At 38.8% G+C, this 16,334-nt stretch overlaps 1 protein-coding gene across 2 annotated transcripts in view; it reads left to right on the forward strand.

Annotated features, from left to right (window-relative positions):
- Positions 1-16,334, forward strand: part of syt7b (synaptotagmin VIIb) — a 116,206-nt gene that overhangs the window by 36,732 nt on the left and 63,140 nt on the right. The gene's annotated exons all lie outside the window — the stretch shown is intronic.

The following is a 16,334-nucleotide window of genomic DNA, read 5'->3' on the forward strand; positions in this document are numbered from 1 at the left end:
CTGTATGTTCTTCAATATGACTGATGACAGCAAGCGAAAATCACCCTCAGGGTACCAGTGAGGGTCCCTGGTGCTAGCGACGGGGCGTCTTCTCCTGCAGACACAAATAAATACAAAGATGGTGGAGTTTGTGAAACTCCACCATGTTCAGTCTAGACAGTTGTACTTTAGAGGACCTAGCTTCTTGAAATTAGACGAAGGCTAGGGAAAAAAGAAAGGCTTTGACATTAAAAGCCTAATAACAATTGGGTTTTTATTGCGCCGGGAACAATTTTAGTGATTGAAATATTCAGATGTTGCTAGAGCAACTATGATGTTAGAAATGTGGTATTAATCTTACTCCTTTGTTTCAAGGTCTCAGTTTCAAGCACTTTTATGAAAAAGAATCTCTAGACACAGATTTAGTGCAGGTTTCTAGTTGAGGACTTGGCAGCTTGGGAAATGAGTGATGTATACAGTGGCTGTTAACTTTACCCTGGATGCAGGACTACAGTTTTGTTCACACTAATATTAAAAAGGAGGTATCTTGAGTATTCTGAGATATAGAAATAGTCTTTTATGTTACCACTAAGCTTCATAGTTAATTTCATGAAACAGAGGTACTAACTCACTTAAAAGTTGTTTTTTTTTAATCATCTGGTCAGTGGTGAGTTAGTTAGCATGTATGCCTTAAATAGTCCCAGTCCCTGAGTTAGGAGATTGTTGCATTTCATTGTCTAGTAAATCAAGTGAAAATAAAGTAAAGTAAAGAGATGAGTGGAAAAGACTCGTGGGGCAACTTTCCTTCATCACAAATGATAAGCTCAAACACAGGCTAGCCTAGTAGGTCGCAATGTGCCAGCTTACAAGTCTGCTGTTATAGGGTTGAAAAAGCTGAAAGCTGTGTCTCTTTCAGGCAATAGCGCAACAGGGAATTGTACTCAGCAGATCCAGCCAGAATGAACAAACAACAACGATTCACCAGCCACTATAGTAACATTTACTTTGAGCTGGATGCAGCCAGCGTGCCACAAATTTACTCAACAAACAGATGCAGGATTTTGTGAAGCGAAGTGTGAAAAAAGCAGAATTAAGCATTCGCCCTATTAGTTACAAAATAGGGGTGAAAATAGGTTTATATGGTTTGTAAAAAAGGTGGTAAGAATTATGTGACAAAAATGTAATGGCATGCTTTTAACACTTGTCTGTTGTCAGTATCACGCTGCACACAGAATTAATTTTAGAAATGAAAGAGGGTGTATCCAGAAATATTTTCAGGAGGATCAGGGAGCATTTTTTTGACTAACAACTGTGGAGGTAATACTGCCATTATTCACATTCTTATGGGTCCTCAAAGTCAATCTTATTTATTGTAAATGCAGCTGCCTTCAGCTCTACATTTGCATGATATCACAGATTAGAGACATGGTTATATAATTTTTTTGCTTCAGGGAAGAGCTGTTCATATTCAAAATACTGACTGCACCATACACAAAATGGGGAGGGAAAAAAAGTGTTCACAAACGCTCACAATGGAAATATGTTTTTTTTTCTTGATAATGGCAAACAGGATTTTATCACATAATATGCTGTGCTGGTGATAAATAAACTGATGAAGAAATCTGGGTATACATACAGTGGATGTGTGCATGCAGTGGTAGCTGAATTTGTGATTTAATTGCTAATATTATTATATCTAGTTTATTGACTTCACAGTGCCAATGCCACATGTACAGCTGGAATTTGGAGGATTTGGTACCACTTTTCATGGTGAAAACAGGAAATAAAAAAAAGCAGAGATACCAGTTCACTAGCCAGGCTATTAACACAATCCATCTTCCTCGTCCTGCTGATTTAAAGTTATGTTACTTATCCTGGCTGCCTGTTACTTTCATATAATTTCAGCCACTCCCACCTGCTCCTCTTTCCTGCCAGTTGCATCACCTGATCTTCCTTGTCCTTCTGCTCATCTACTTCCACTTCAATCATTAGACCCTTCAGTACAAATACCAGCCATTCTTGTGCTTTAGTGGACGGGCTTTGTGCATTTTTGGCCTTGCTTTTCAGAAAATGATGTTATCATTTGTCCTTCTTTTTTCGTTTTGTTGTGATTAACCTGGAGCTTCGTTCGTGGTGGATTCTTTATTTTTTCTACCAGCTTTGTTAGTGAACTTTTTCATCAAATTCACTTTAACGTGTCTGTTTTAGTTTTACAGACTATTCTTTAACCCAACATATTCCTACTGAAGGTACACTCACTGACGACTTTATCAGGCACACGTGTTCGACTGCTTATATAACGCAAATATCTAATCAGCCAGTCACACAGCAGTAACTTGCAAACATGGTTAGGTGAGCACCAGGAATGGCAAGAAAGGCGATTTAAGTGAATTTAAATCTTCTAATGTTGTTGGTGCCAGATGGGCTATTCTGAATATTTCAAAAACTGCAGATTTACTGAGAATTTCATCTCAACCATCTCAAGGTCCAGAAGAGAAAAAAGAAAAAATCCACTGAGTGGGTGCTGATGAAAATGCCTTGTTGAAGCCAGAGGTCAGATGAGAATGGCCAGGATGCTTCAAGATGATTGGAAGGCAACAGTTACTCACCAAAGAAAAATAAACACACAAAAAAACCCACTCATTACAACCAAAATATGCAGAAGAACATTTCTGAATGCATGTGTTGAACTTTGAAGTAGATGACCTACAGCACCACAAGAATGCACTGGGTGCCACTCCTGTCAGCTAAGAACAGGAAACTGAGGCTACAGTTCACACAGCCTCACCAAAATTGAACAAAAGATTGGAAGAATATTGTCTCGTCTGATTACTCAGAATCAGAATCAGATAAATGTTTTAATCTTGCAGGGTCATGTAAAATTAAGTGTAGAAATAGAGAGCTATAAGATAAGATATATGTAGAGATATAAATAGGTAAATATAGAGATATAGATATAAATATAACATAAATATAAACGGACACAATTTTTAATGCCAGTGTTTCTAAAAGAATATTACAGGTATTATAGGTGCACAGGTGTGCAATTATACATTTGGATAGGGTCAGAATTTGGCATTAACACCTTGAAAGCACTGATCCATACAGTTCAGCTTATGATGACATGGGAAATATTTTCTCGGCACATGTTTGGCCTCTTAGTACCTACTGAGTATTATATAAACACCACACCCTACCTGAGTTTTGTCCATCTCTTCATGAACAAAGTAAACCGGTCTTCTTAAGGTGGCTCCCGGTAGTTAATGCACCCCGTCACAAAGCCCAAATCATTTCAAAATGATTTCTTGAACATGACAATGAGTTCACTGTACTCAGATAGCCTCCACAGTCACCAGAACAGGATGTTCTGTAGCAACTGTGTGATGCTATCATGTTCATAATATGTTAATATGGACTAAAATCTCTGAGCAATCTTTCCAGCATCTTGTTGAATCTACAGTATACCATGAAGAATTAAGGGAAGGCAAAAAGGCAAAAAGGTTGTGAGTGCATGTTCCTCCAGGATGTCCACAAATGGCCGTGAACTGTAGTTTTTAACAACACCAATAAATGCATACATGTATTTTGAGCTGCACATTTTGTGCCTCTGAGTACTGACAGCAACACAGTGCAGGTCTGCATAGTGTGTGCCTTTTGCCTTTAAAACAGAACCAGTTCTCCCAGCTCCGCGCACAGGTGCAGTTTTTGAGGGTACTTGACAGGTGCGATAGCTTGCTCTAAACTCGGCGTCTCCGAGGACTTGTCACAGTTCTTCGGTAAATTTATGTTGTGCAGTTATTTTTGTTGGTTCATGTACTGTAATCAGAATGACTTGATTATGTTAAGATCAGAGCACTTGTGGGGGCTGCACCATCTGTTGCAGGTCTCTTGCTGTTGCAGATATTTCTTTCTGGCTTTGTTTGATGTCATTATGATGCCATAGATTGAGTTCGGGAACGACCGGACACCTCCCTGGCGATACTGCTTGACGGATGAGAATCTCAGCACTGGAAGTTCCTAAAAATGTTGCACAGTAACATGTACATGGGGTCAGCTAAAACAATAATGCCTATGGCAGTCTATGTATCATAACCTGGTGGCTCACTGATGTGTTTATAATAGTCTTGGGGCAGCACGACTCTTTTGTAGTTTTAATATCATCAGGAAAAATATATAATATCACATCTATATTCATAAGTGTCAGATACATTACAGTATTATGAATTATAAGCTTAAATAAATAAGATTAACATTCATTAAACTACACAGAAGATCAGAATAGGAAATGACGGTATAATGACGTTTTGATTTATGTTGAGTAAAACGTAATCTGTGGTTAAATGATAATGAATCTGTGATACCGGAGTTTAATTGGAGAATGGGTATCTGTGTATCTCTTCTCACTCTGCTCTAGGCAGGATTTTCTCTTCTACTTTCAAACAGTCCTCCAAGACTTTGCTAGAGTTTTTAACCTCTCTCTACGATCCCATCATTCTCCCTGACTCTTGAGCATTTCTGTGTTAGTCATAATGACTCTTCAGTTGTGCCCATTCACCCATAGCCTGTCTTGTCGCACGCAGTAAACTTCTGGATCCTCCTCATTACGGGCAACACATCACAGCTCCTACAGAAACACACTTTGATGGCTCTGCCTGCAGACTGTTAAGATGTTTTGCCTGGATAAACACACCTGCCAGTCAAGTATATTAGGTTATGAGTCAGTCATGGGTCTGTGGTATTACGGCCCTCTGAGACAGCAAAGAACAGCTTGTTTGCTGCACATCACATGTGCTGAAACATAGCACGCCTTGCTGTGTTTAGTCACTGTAGCAGTTTTGAGAAAAAATATCTCTGAGTGCTTTTGTCCTAGGTTTCCCTCTTTGCTTGTACGCAGCAGTAGTCATATATGTCTCTGATGGACACACAGGTTAATTGTGTACTGAAATGAAAAAATACTGCTTAAACTGGAAAGTCGCCAATGTTGTGCATGCCCATCCCCCCGTGGGGCTTGGCTAGGAAAAGAAAGAGGCAACCGAGCGAATGCTTTTGATGTTTCAGTTGAATGAGTAGCAGGGTTACAGAGTCGCAGTGATAGTTTGGCAGGAGCATGATGAAGTCTGCTGGCATCCATTAGGAAATGCATGGTTTCGGAAAGCGAGGGGAACAAATAGCAGGTGGAATGGAAAACTTGATTTACAGTGAACAATGTGAATGGAAGTGGAATTTGTGTCACTCAAGTCTCATTACGAATCATGAAAAATAGCTCAGTGCAGAAACCGTTTTTCAAATGAAACCACACAATGAAGAGTTTCTAGCCAGGCTGCGCTGTTAATCTGAAGCGCGCCTCCACGACACATTCAAACCCAACTCACAGTGCTGTCTTCTGTATGCTGTCTACACTCCTTCATTTTATGACAAAAGTCTTATTAATTGACTTGTTGCTCATTTTTATTGAAAATAGTTTTGTGTGTGTAACAAACCCTCTGGTGAGCTTTGTTAAGCTTAAGCATAGAAATGATTACTTAGAAGGAAACTTGGGATTGGGGTAGGTTAAAACGACTACTTTGCTTATTACAAATTTTGCAAGCCCATCCGTCTATCCCGACTAGAGATGAAAGATTTTAAGGATTCTGGTGACATTATTGATTCTGCTTAAAGGTCAGATTTTGTATCGATTACCCTTTGATTCCCCATCAGTTTTCTCTGGGGAGGGAAGTGGACTGGAAGAAAAAGAAAAAAGGCTTGAATCTGACTGCATGCAAAAGCTCCACTGCCATGAGTTTGATGTCATTGTTTAGCAAAGTGCAATTGTCAAGAGCAAAAAAAAAAAAAATCATTGATAACAGGAAATGATAAACTTGGGGGCATGGATTTTAAATGGACTGGGCACTTTGGTACCAGTTTACCAAATCTTGACCTCCTCAGTAATTATGTTATGCAACTTCCTCCTTTGCTCCATTATTGGTACAATTGCTAGAGGGCATTAATTGGATGGATTTGGTGCTTTTTGCTGCTAGATGGAAATATAATTTCTGTAACTATTAGTCATCCTGAACTTTCTTACAGCCCGTGGCTTAAAGTCACTTTTCACATCTCATAAAAAGTTCACAAACAAATGATTATTTTTTTTCCAGGATCTGTGAGTCAGAGTTTGTGTTTAAACTTTAAATTCCTAATTATTACTTATTCTCTGTTTTGGTTATAGTGTGAGTTCTGGGTCTCTTCTTTGCTTATTATGTCTTCAAGTTTAGTTCTTGTATTTTTTTTTATTCTGGGTTGTAGTGATTCTTTGGTTTGATTCCTGGAGTTTCAGTTTAGCCCTGCCTTCCATGTGTCTCCTCTCCGATATCCATCTTTATGTTAGATTTCTTATGTTTGTTACTTGCTGTTTTATTTTTGCAGTTTTGGTTGCTTGTGCCTTTGATTGAGTTTAACTTCCTTTGTCTCATTATCTGTGATTTATCCCAACATTACCGTGTGTATATATTGTTTGAGTCTCTCGTTGCAATTTTTTATTCGTGTCTTTACTCAATGCTGTGTGCTCCTCTGCGTCGTGTTTTCTAAAGCTCCTTTTCCTGTCTTGGTTGTGTGCTTTCTTGCGCCGTGGTTTTCCCCTAGATGCCAGGTGGATTCCTGGCTTTTTTTTGTTTTTGGAAAACTTCAGCATTAAAGGTATTTTTTTATAGAACAGCATCCCATGAGTCCTGCATACTGAGTTCATATATTGCCTGCCATGCATCCATTTATGACAAAGTGATTATGAGACATATGAAACATGTAATGACATATCAAAGAAAAGAAACATTCTGTATTCCAAAGATGATATTGCATAAAAGTCAGTGCTAACATGAGTATGTGGTTTTTGGATCATAGGCACTTTTACAGCCTGTAATTTATCACAAAGGTCTGCACTGGTGTTGGCATGCAAATGTGTTTCCATGAATACTAAATTATATCGGAAAAACCGCTGATAGCCATGTTTTCAAGTTACAGGCTCTTTTAGGTTTATGCTCCTCAGAGTGATTTGATAATAGCTTAGGTTTTAGAACTGTTAAAATTGTGTATTTACTATCACAAATAAGTGGCTGTCCCACACATGACAAATGAGCTACACCAGAGTTTGCTTTAAAGTGGCCTAAGACCCAAATTTAAGTGATCATTATCAGAATGTTTTGTAGCTTCACTTCTCCAGCCCCATAAACGCTGAGCAATTTCACCTCCATAACAAAGGAGTCTTAGTTCTTTCAGGTTCATCCAATTTATTCAGCTATCATGTTTTTCAATGTGTGGCTGTAAAATGTGAGGTCCAGTGCCAACATTCAAAAGAAAATAAGCAAAGCAAAATGTCACACAGGAATAATTGGACCAATTGTACTGGTCATGCAGTCTATCTATCATGTGTTGGAGGCCCTCCATGATGTGATAAAGCGTTCATTTGTCATGCATTTGTTATGTATTCAGTGCATGAGTTAACCATTAAATCACCTTCTATTGTCAAACCAAAGTATAAGTTAAACGTACTTAATTTTCCAAAACCCTTAGGTCAGTGATACTCGTTTTAGCTCAGTCTTTCAAACATTCACATTTGAACTCTATTAAAAAATTTGACGCAAGCATGTCATTTAATTATCTGAAGAGAATGGGATTCTTCTTTTTTGCTTGTAAAAATGTGATGCTTCGGGGTGTACTATGAGACAATCCAGGGAAAAGACATCCCACCCCCAGCCTACACAAAGGCTTCTGAGGTTAATTTAGTAACTGGTAGTGAAAACCATAGAAAATATCTACAAGGTCAAATTCAACTAGTTTGGAAGAAAAAGGTAATCAGACAAAGCAGTCACTTTTCATAGTTGCAGTATGTGACTCAGCGAGCTATTAGTAGTAGTAATTACAGAGATGACAATATTTTCCATTATTCAGTGAAAAAGCTTAATGAGAAGTTAACCCGTATACTTATGATAGAAAGGTTCACTGAAATGGAAATCTGCCAAGTCAGGAGTCAGGTGCTCGCACACATCTTTGCTCTCACTGGCAGCTTCTTCTCTCTTCTTCATCTCTATCATTCATCACTGATCATGAGCTGTAAACAGTGTTGGAATCCATCCATCCATCCATCCATCCATCCATCCATCCATCCATCCATCCATCCATCCATCCATCCATCCATCCATCCATCCATCCATCCATCCATCCATCCATCCATCCATCTTTAGCTCAGTTGGATGAGCAGGTGACCGTATGCTGCTTGGCTGAGAGCGGCCGGCCCGGGTTCGAGTCCGACCCATGGCCCTTTGCCACATGTCTCCCTCCCTCTGATTTCCTGTTATTCTTCTGTGTATCTGTCTGAAAAGGCCAAAAAAAAAATTTGTTAAAAAAGTAATGCAGTACGTTACTTAATCACTGGCTTGAGAAAGTAATTTGTTACACTACTGACTACTCATTATGTTACTTGTATGTCAGTCCATAAAGTTGCATCTGATTTGCACTGTCACATTATTACCCGTTAACAACATAAACCTTAGGGTACAGTCCCACAGTCCCACACAGTGACACAAGATCAGGCGATGAAGAAAAAGGCATGTTTAATGCATTGAGCAGATAATTGTAGAACGTTTGTAATACAAGTACCGACATATTTACAAGTGTAATCGATCGATCGCTGGATTTAGCACAGTGAAGTGTTCGTTACTGTGTTTCCAGAAAATGTAATGTGATTACAGTAACTGGTTATTTTCTTACTGTGTTACTTTGTAAAACATTACATACACCCTAAGCTGGTCGTGCGCAATGTTCTGTATAACGCCAAACCATAGCTCTTTATTCTTAGCATCTCAGTTTATACAACAAGCAGTTAAAAAATAAAAAATAAATAAATAGAAAAATAAAATCCCCAGATCTGATCTTTGATACAGTCACAGACTTTTAAGCAGAGACCTGCTCTTCTCTTTCATTTCCCTTTGCTTTTCTGTATAATTGCATACCCATCTTCCTCCCACTGGTCGCCACTCTTCTGGCAGAGCGTTTGTTGTGCCAGTCAAGGGTCACCTCCCTTAGTGGTGGCCCTCTCCATGTTGTGCCGACCTACAGCAAAAGATGCCCCTTTGGGAGGTCTCCGGTGACTAATAGTGCTTATTCTCTGTGTTGTGTCAGGCGCTAACACCAGGGGCTGAATGAACAGAGCGCCAACAGATAAGCACAGCAGGTGGAGAAAAAAAAAGGGAAATGCAGAGACAGTAAGGGGCACATTTGACAGAAAAAGATACTGGTGCCCACAAGTGAGGAGAGCATGGACTGAATTAGGATGGCGAGTGTGGAGGAGTGTTCGCGAGACAGAGAGAGAAGCTGAGGCATCTCAAAAACAACCTTAGAGAATATCTACAGTTTAGACAAGCTTTTATAAATTTGTCTAGAATCATTAATACTGGCAAATTTTAAAGGAACAGTTAGCTCCTTTTAAATTCTCTGTTCAAAACAGAAGTATGGATCTTATTAGCTTAGCTTAGTATAACATTTTTGAAGGGAGGAACAGATAGCTTGGCCCTGCCTAAAGTATGCCAGCCCATCTAAAGCACACTGAAGCTCAGGTTGAACACATCAACAAAAATTCTGCATGACAGCAGCACTTTTTATATAAAGTCACTAACAGAAATGCTTCACTATATTTTTACGTAAAGAACCAGGTGTTCCTGTCTATTTTTTATATTGTGCCTGAGGTCATTTACTGTAGTTCAGAAGATCTTATGCGATGGGATGAGACTTACATAAGGATGATATAGACGTATATAGTTACATAGCGTACAAGCACCTTGATTGATAATGAACTTTCTACCGTTCTCTACAGTACCTACATTTTTAATGGCAGAAACTTATTGGAAATATGTTGTGAAGGTGATTTAGACACCTTCACAATCACAAGCACTACTGTAGTGAGTGCATCTACACTTGCCTTGTGCTATTTCTAACTTTTGCGGTAGTGTGAAAAACTCTTTCACTACAGAAAACCATAAATTGAGCTTTAGTGGTTTTTAGAAAGTGTATAGCTGAACCTCCAGTAACACTGTGAGGAATCTTGGAGTTGTTTTGGACCAGAATATGTACATCAGTGTGCATATTAAAAAGTATGTAGGATTCCTTTCTTTTGAGCAATATCTCTAAATTTAAAAACATTCTGTTTCAGAGTGACGCAGAAAAAGTCTCTGCTTGTAAGATTAGGCCTAAAACATCTTTTTTAAAAGCATATAGTTAGGGTGACACTCAATCCTCACATAGTTACGCTGGAATGGACCTAGGCTTCCCATGATGCACCTAGTATTTCTTCTTCACTCCCTGTTTTTCACTTAGTGTGAGTTTATGAACCACTCTGCATTTAATCATTAGTTATTATTCCACAGTGTATTTTTTGTCTCGTCGCTCTCCCTCCCACCACCAACCAGTCACAGCAGATGTCTTCCCCTCCCTGATCGTGGTTCTGCCAGAGGTTTCTTCCTTTTAAATCAATTGTCAACTGTTTGTTTTTTTTATTTGTGAGTTTCCTATAAATTATAGTGGGTCTTTACCTTACAATGTAAAGCACCTTCAGGCAACTGTTGAATTGAACTTTGATCATAATGTTTTACATTTCATTGCATGAATCAAATTGCAGTGTGTTTTAGAGCATTTTAAATGTTATGAAGTTGACTGATGCTTCTCCTGGATTAATCAAATATATGGCTTTCATTTTTAGCTCTGTACTTTCCTCCTGGAAAATTCTCTCTCATGGTTGTTGACTTTCAAATTTAAGCAGTAGCTAGTTTAGCTAACTTTGCCCTACTTTTTACTGCATGACAGGTAGCACGCATTGATTTATTTTAGCTTTTTTGTAAAAATTTGCTGGAAGCAGAGTTAATGAGAGTGGTGAGACTGAACCATACAGATATTGCATGACTGGGAGCTAAAAGCTCTGCGTAGCTGCAGGATGTAGCGATCATTTTCTGTAGTTTGTGACAGAACAACTTAATTTTACATTACAGAAAGTCATTTTAATAAGAAATATTGATTTTGTGCATCAGCGGCTACTCTTCTTACACACTTCATTACATTATGACCACCTACTTAATATTCTGTTGGTCCCCCTTCAATGCCAACAAAAAGTCTGACCTGCCTGGACATGGACTCCACTAGACTCCTGAAGCTGTGCTGAGGTATCTGGCACCAAGATGCCACAACAACAGAGCCTTTAAGTCCTGTAAGTTGTGAGGTTGGGCCTCTATGGATTAGACTTTGTTTGTCCAGCACATCCCACAAATGCCCGATAGGATTCACATGTCTCAACATTTCAAACTCATTGTTGTGCTCCTCAAACCATTCCTGAGTCATTTTTGCTTTGAGGTAGGCTCATTATCCTGTTGAAAAAGGCCACATCCATCAGGGAAGACTGTTTCTATGACAGGGTATACATGGTCTTCAACAGTGCAGGTAGATGATATATGTCAAAGTAGCATCAACATGGACACCAGGATGCATGGTTTCCCAGCAGAACATACATACCACACAGGGCCAGCCTTCACCCCCCACGTGCATCAGTAACGCTTGTCAAACTTGCTCAAAACCTGATGTTTGCCTATTTTTCCTGCTTCTAACACATGAAGTACAGCCCTCCCACCGACAGGTACCATGATGAAGAGATAATCAGTGTTATTCACTTCACCTGTCATAATATCACGGCTAATTAATTATTAATCAGTTGACTTGATTAGTAATTATGCCACCTGAAAGTCATTAAAGTAACATTTTTTAAGCTGTGAACTGAAAATAACGACAATGCGTGAAAATGTTTGTGAGTCATTAATCTTATTCTTCTACTTTTTTGACTGCTCCCTTTAGGGGAGGGGTTCTCACAGTGGGTCATCTGTCTCAGAGGCATCCTCCTCTGTTATACTAGTACTGCATGTCCTCCTTACTACTTTGGCTCCAAATTGCTCAACTTGAGCTGTCCCTCTGATGTACTTCTTTCTAATGCTGTCTTGACATTGAGACGCTCTCTATTACTGCAGGGTCTTTACCGTACAATATAAAGCGCCTTGAAGCAACTGTTGTTGTGATTTGGCGCCATATAAATAAAACTGATTTGAATTAAACTGAATTGAACTGAATCCCAATGAAAATCTTAAGCACTGCCACCTCCAGTTCTGCTTTCTGTCTTTTTGTCAGCGCCACCATCTCCAAACCATACATCACAGCAGGTCTCACTAACATCTTGTAAACCTTTCCTTTCACTCTTGCTGCTATCCTTCTGTCACAAATCACCTTTGACGCTCTTCTCCACCCACTCCACTCCACCCTGCCTGCACTGTCTTCTGTTGCATTCTTGATGATCCACATGTTTGATTTGGCAAAGATTTTATGTCGGATTTCCTTCCTGATACAAGCCGGGCTTATCCGGGCTTGGGGCTGGCAATAGGAGTCCAGTGACCCCCCCTACCCCCCTAGCTAGTTTAACAAGCTTTCTACCAAATATCACTAAAAAATTAAGGCAACACAAGGATGCAGGCTACATTAAGAAAACTAAATAATGGCTTACAATCTGTTGGAGCTGCATGTGGGGAAAATGGAGACTAAGGCATGTTTAGAGAGACTTCTTTTCAGATGAGCAGTTTCAATCATTTGTCTTCTTACCGTAATTGAAAATAATGTTGTGTTGACAGGACACTGCAAGTTGAAAAATGCTGACAACAATAAAATATGTTGAAGAATGGCAAATCACTTCTAATTAAATATCAGTCTCTGCGTTACATTTACTGCAGTTATTGTTATCACAAGGATCTCCAACTATGGCTGCTCCAGTTATATACTACACAGAGGGAACAAGACAGAGAGAGAGAGAGTTTTGAGTTATAGTAACAGTGTCTTGTTTATATTTGGAGCCATAGGTGGTGCCGAGTGTGATACTAAACACAGCGCAGCAGGGGCTTCATCTAGAGGCAATTCACATTTATTGAACCCTCCAAGACCTGACTTGATATTGTTACATCAGCATAGCCTGTACTTTTCAAAGACAGTTTTTCCAGTGCAATCTTACAGGCATAAGGTAAATGTTACCATTAATCTGTATATGTGAACTTATTAGTAGGCAGAGGTTTGAAATACACATATACATTTGTTTTGTTTTTATTTCTAATCTGGTTTAGTGATGACTCCACTAATACTTTGAAGCCAGTATAACTGTTTCTGGAAATTTCAGTATTTTTCTTTGTCAGGTGCACGTTGACATAAACCCTACAGTTCGCTTAAGATTTGTAGACTGTCTCAACACTTCAGGGTTAGACTTTTGATTTGCAAACTCATCGCCGGGCTTGATTTTTTTTATCCTTGCATGGATGTGGGTGTAACAGGTACGTATTTGTTAGCCCTGGCCGAGCTGCGATGTTAAGTATCCAGCCCAGTCATGGTGAGGTCATCAGAACTGGAATGTTGTTGCAGTTCATCATTTCTTTGTTCCATCAATTTAATCCTCTGGCCCCTTTGCTTAATGTGGCCTTAAGTGCACAGACTGCCTCCATTAGGTTCATGAAGTTAACTTGCTACTTTACAACTTTACTGTTTTCTTCTAACATAAAGTTGCAAATTTTTTCTCAACTTGACTCACTTGACTTTTTTTTTTAAAGTCAGCCACAAAAGAAAACAAAAAATGAAAAAAGGTTTATGAAAAAAAAAACTTTGCTGTCAGAGGTGTAACACACTGTGTCAACAAACCCACATCTGTAATCATGAGCCAAAGTATGAGATCCTAACTCCGGTTTCTGGGATGTTTTCTATGACTCATGGCCTTTTTTGGCGACAGGAAGCGAGCTGCAAACACACAACTCCTCCTTTCTGTGTTGTGGATGTTTAGATGTTCAGTGTTTAGAAAGTCTTGCAGTTGACTTGACATTTATTTCATATATTTAAAAATAAATGTCAAACTGAATGAAGACACAGGACAATAAACTGTGCTGCTGAACTCCATTTGATCCTTCATTAGATCATCAGGTACACAGATCTTGCTTTAGCCTGCAGGTGGAGGGAGCTCTCCGTGGTGCTGAAATGTAGTACCGTTGAGTTGTAACTATTCCAGAAAAGATAACCAGAGCTCACAGGATGGCGTATTTATGAGATAACACGTGTTTCTGTCACAGCAGCACAAAACAAGCAAACCGGGGGGACAGGAGAAGGGTAAAATGGGTGGATGGGTTTGGCAGCAGGATCACAGGGACAGGCAAAAGGCAAAGTCCATAAACAGATAGGGAATTAAAACTGGGCAGATGAGCACACAAATGACTGGAAAGCTCCAGGGGAAATACAGCTGGATAGACAATCTGGTTTAAATGAATGAAACCAGTATAAAAACTGAGAGAGTTAAAGGAATCGGGAATGGGTCACTGGATAGATGTGGGGAACCAGGTGAGGACAAAATGACACATGAAAGGCAAAATCAGGCATGAATGAAATAATGAAGAGAAGGAATGTCACAGAAACAGTGTGATGCTGCATGAAGTCAGTGATTCAGTGCTGTTTAAGAACTGGTAGCACTGAGTATAGGTCAGTACTTATAATATGCCACAAGTCTATTTCTACCTGTTATGAAGATGTCAGTTGTTGTCGTCACACCTCATACTTTTTAATTATATTTTGATTAGATTTGATTGTGCAAGTGAATGGGACATGGGTTGGTGATGAAAGTGGTACAGTCCAGGCACATCGTATAGTATATTCAGGGAAGAGATCACTGTTTTTCCTTTGATGTGGCACTGGGAAGAGCCCAACTGATTTGGAGTTTTTAAGACAAATACAGATACTCGATGTAGCAGCCAGTATGTTCCACTTTAGGAACAGAAAACATAATCAGATTTCCCTAATATTGGTTATGTGTAGTAATTTGTTTGCTTGTTGCTTGTACTACGCTCTGCCTGACTCTGCTGGTACTTTAATTTGTGGTGTTCCAAATATAAGCTGCCAAAAGGAGGAATTGCACAGTGCCCTCTGGTGGACAGAATATGCAACGTTAACACTCCTAGCGTGGTTGAAGGGTGTTTCTCCCATATATCTACTTTACTTTTTTAGTTTTAATTTATCTCACCTTTATATATGCTAATACCAATAGAACAGCAAATAGCTAATATCAGCTGGTCCACTGATAATTTGGCCATGGTCGGCTATAGCATTTTGCACACAGTTTGAAATATAAGAAGGGAATTTCATATTGCATTATGTTTCGTTTTCTTTATTCACAATATTTACATGAAGAGAATATTATTATTAATATTATTAAGAGGATATTATGATATCTAAAGATATGCTTTTTAACTAATTATGTATATAACAGGTTAAAAAACATACTTGACACTGATAAAAAACCATGTCAGTATAACATATAGGCTTTACTGCCTGCTGGCAAAGTCATTTTTTTCTCAGCTTCTTTTTCTCAGTTTCAGAAACTTGACTTGACATTTTGGATTCTGATCCAAAAGTTGTAATCCTGGAAATTTTTTTTAATTTGGCGAAACCTGTAATTTCTTGTTGCTGTTTGTTTTTTGTTTTTCTTATGCAGCTCTTAAAGTTTCTCTATAAAGTAAAAAGTGAGTCAAGCACTCGACAACAGTGCACCATGACAACGTTGTTTCCATAACAAAAACTAAAGAAAGCAACAATACAGTAATAGCGCGCATACCCTCGTTTATATCTTTTAGGTCCTTTTAGGTCCTTTGTATGCATCTTTAAAGTATCTTGAACTTTCAATTATCTTGTGCATTAAAGGTGACTAGAAACTATATAGAGAGATAATTAGTGAGTAAAGAATAACGTTTTCTTGCACATATATCATCACTGATCATGCACTGGCTTGCTAAACTTTGGTGCTATCTTGAAGTTCTATGTGGTGAGCTGGTTAAAGTTTCTCATTAAAATTTCTTATGGGTTTAGTGTGTGCAATCATAAATTTGTCTTTTTGATAACACCCCATCAAATATAAAATTGTCGCTCTTGTGTGTTCGCACACATTGTCTTTTAATTCTGAAAGATATGAAAGGATTATTCTGTTTCCCAGCTGGTTGTGTTTTACTCAGCTGAAGAGCACTGTTGCCGCTTTAGTTGTGTTGTTCTAAATTGGCATGGAAACACTTGTAGGATTGAGCCTACTTATCTGTTAAGCACCAAAACACTTTACTACAACACACCCTCTGCTGCCAGAGTGAAAGGCTCAGAGCAAAAAATTCAACCCTGCCGTCTTCGAGTAATTGCCACCACAATCAAAAATCAGATACGCTATCAAAGAATTGAATAGACTTTAATTTTATTGGGGATGGAGGGTAAAACAAGCTGACATTTGAATAACCGAACCA

The sequence above is a fragment of the Oreochromis niloticus genome, linkage group LG1 (genome assembly GCF_001858045.2).
Source record: "Oreochromis niloticus isolate F11D_XX linkage group LG1, O_niloticus_UMD_NMBU, whole genome shotgun sequence".
NCBI classification, from domain to species: domain Eukaryota; kingdom Metazoa; phylum Chordata; class Actinopteri; order Cichliformes; family Cichlidae; genus Oreochromis; species Oreochromis niloticus.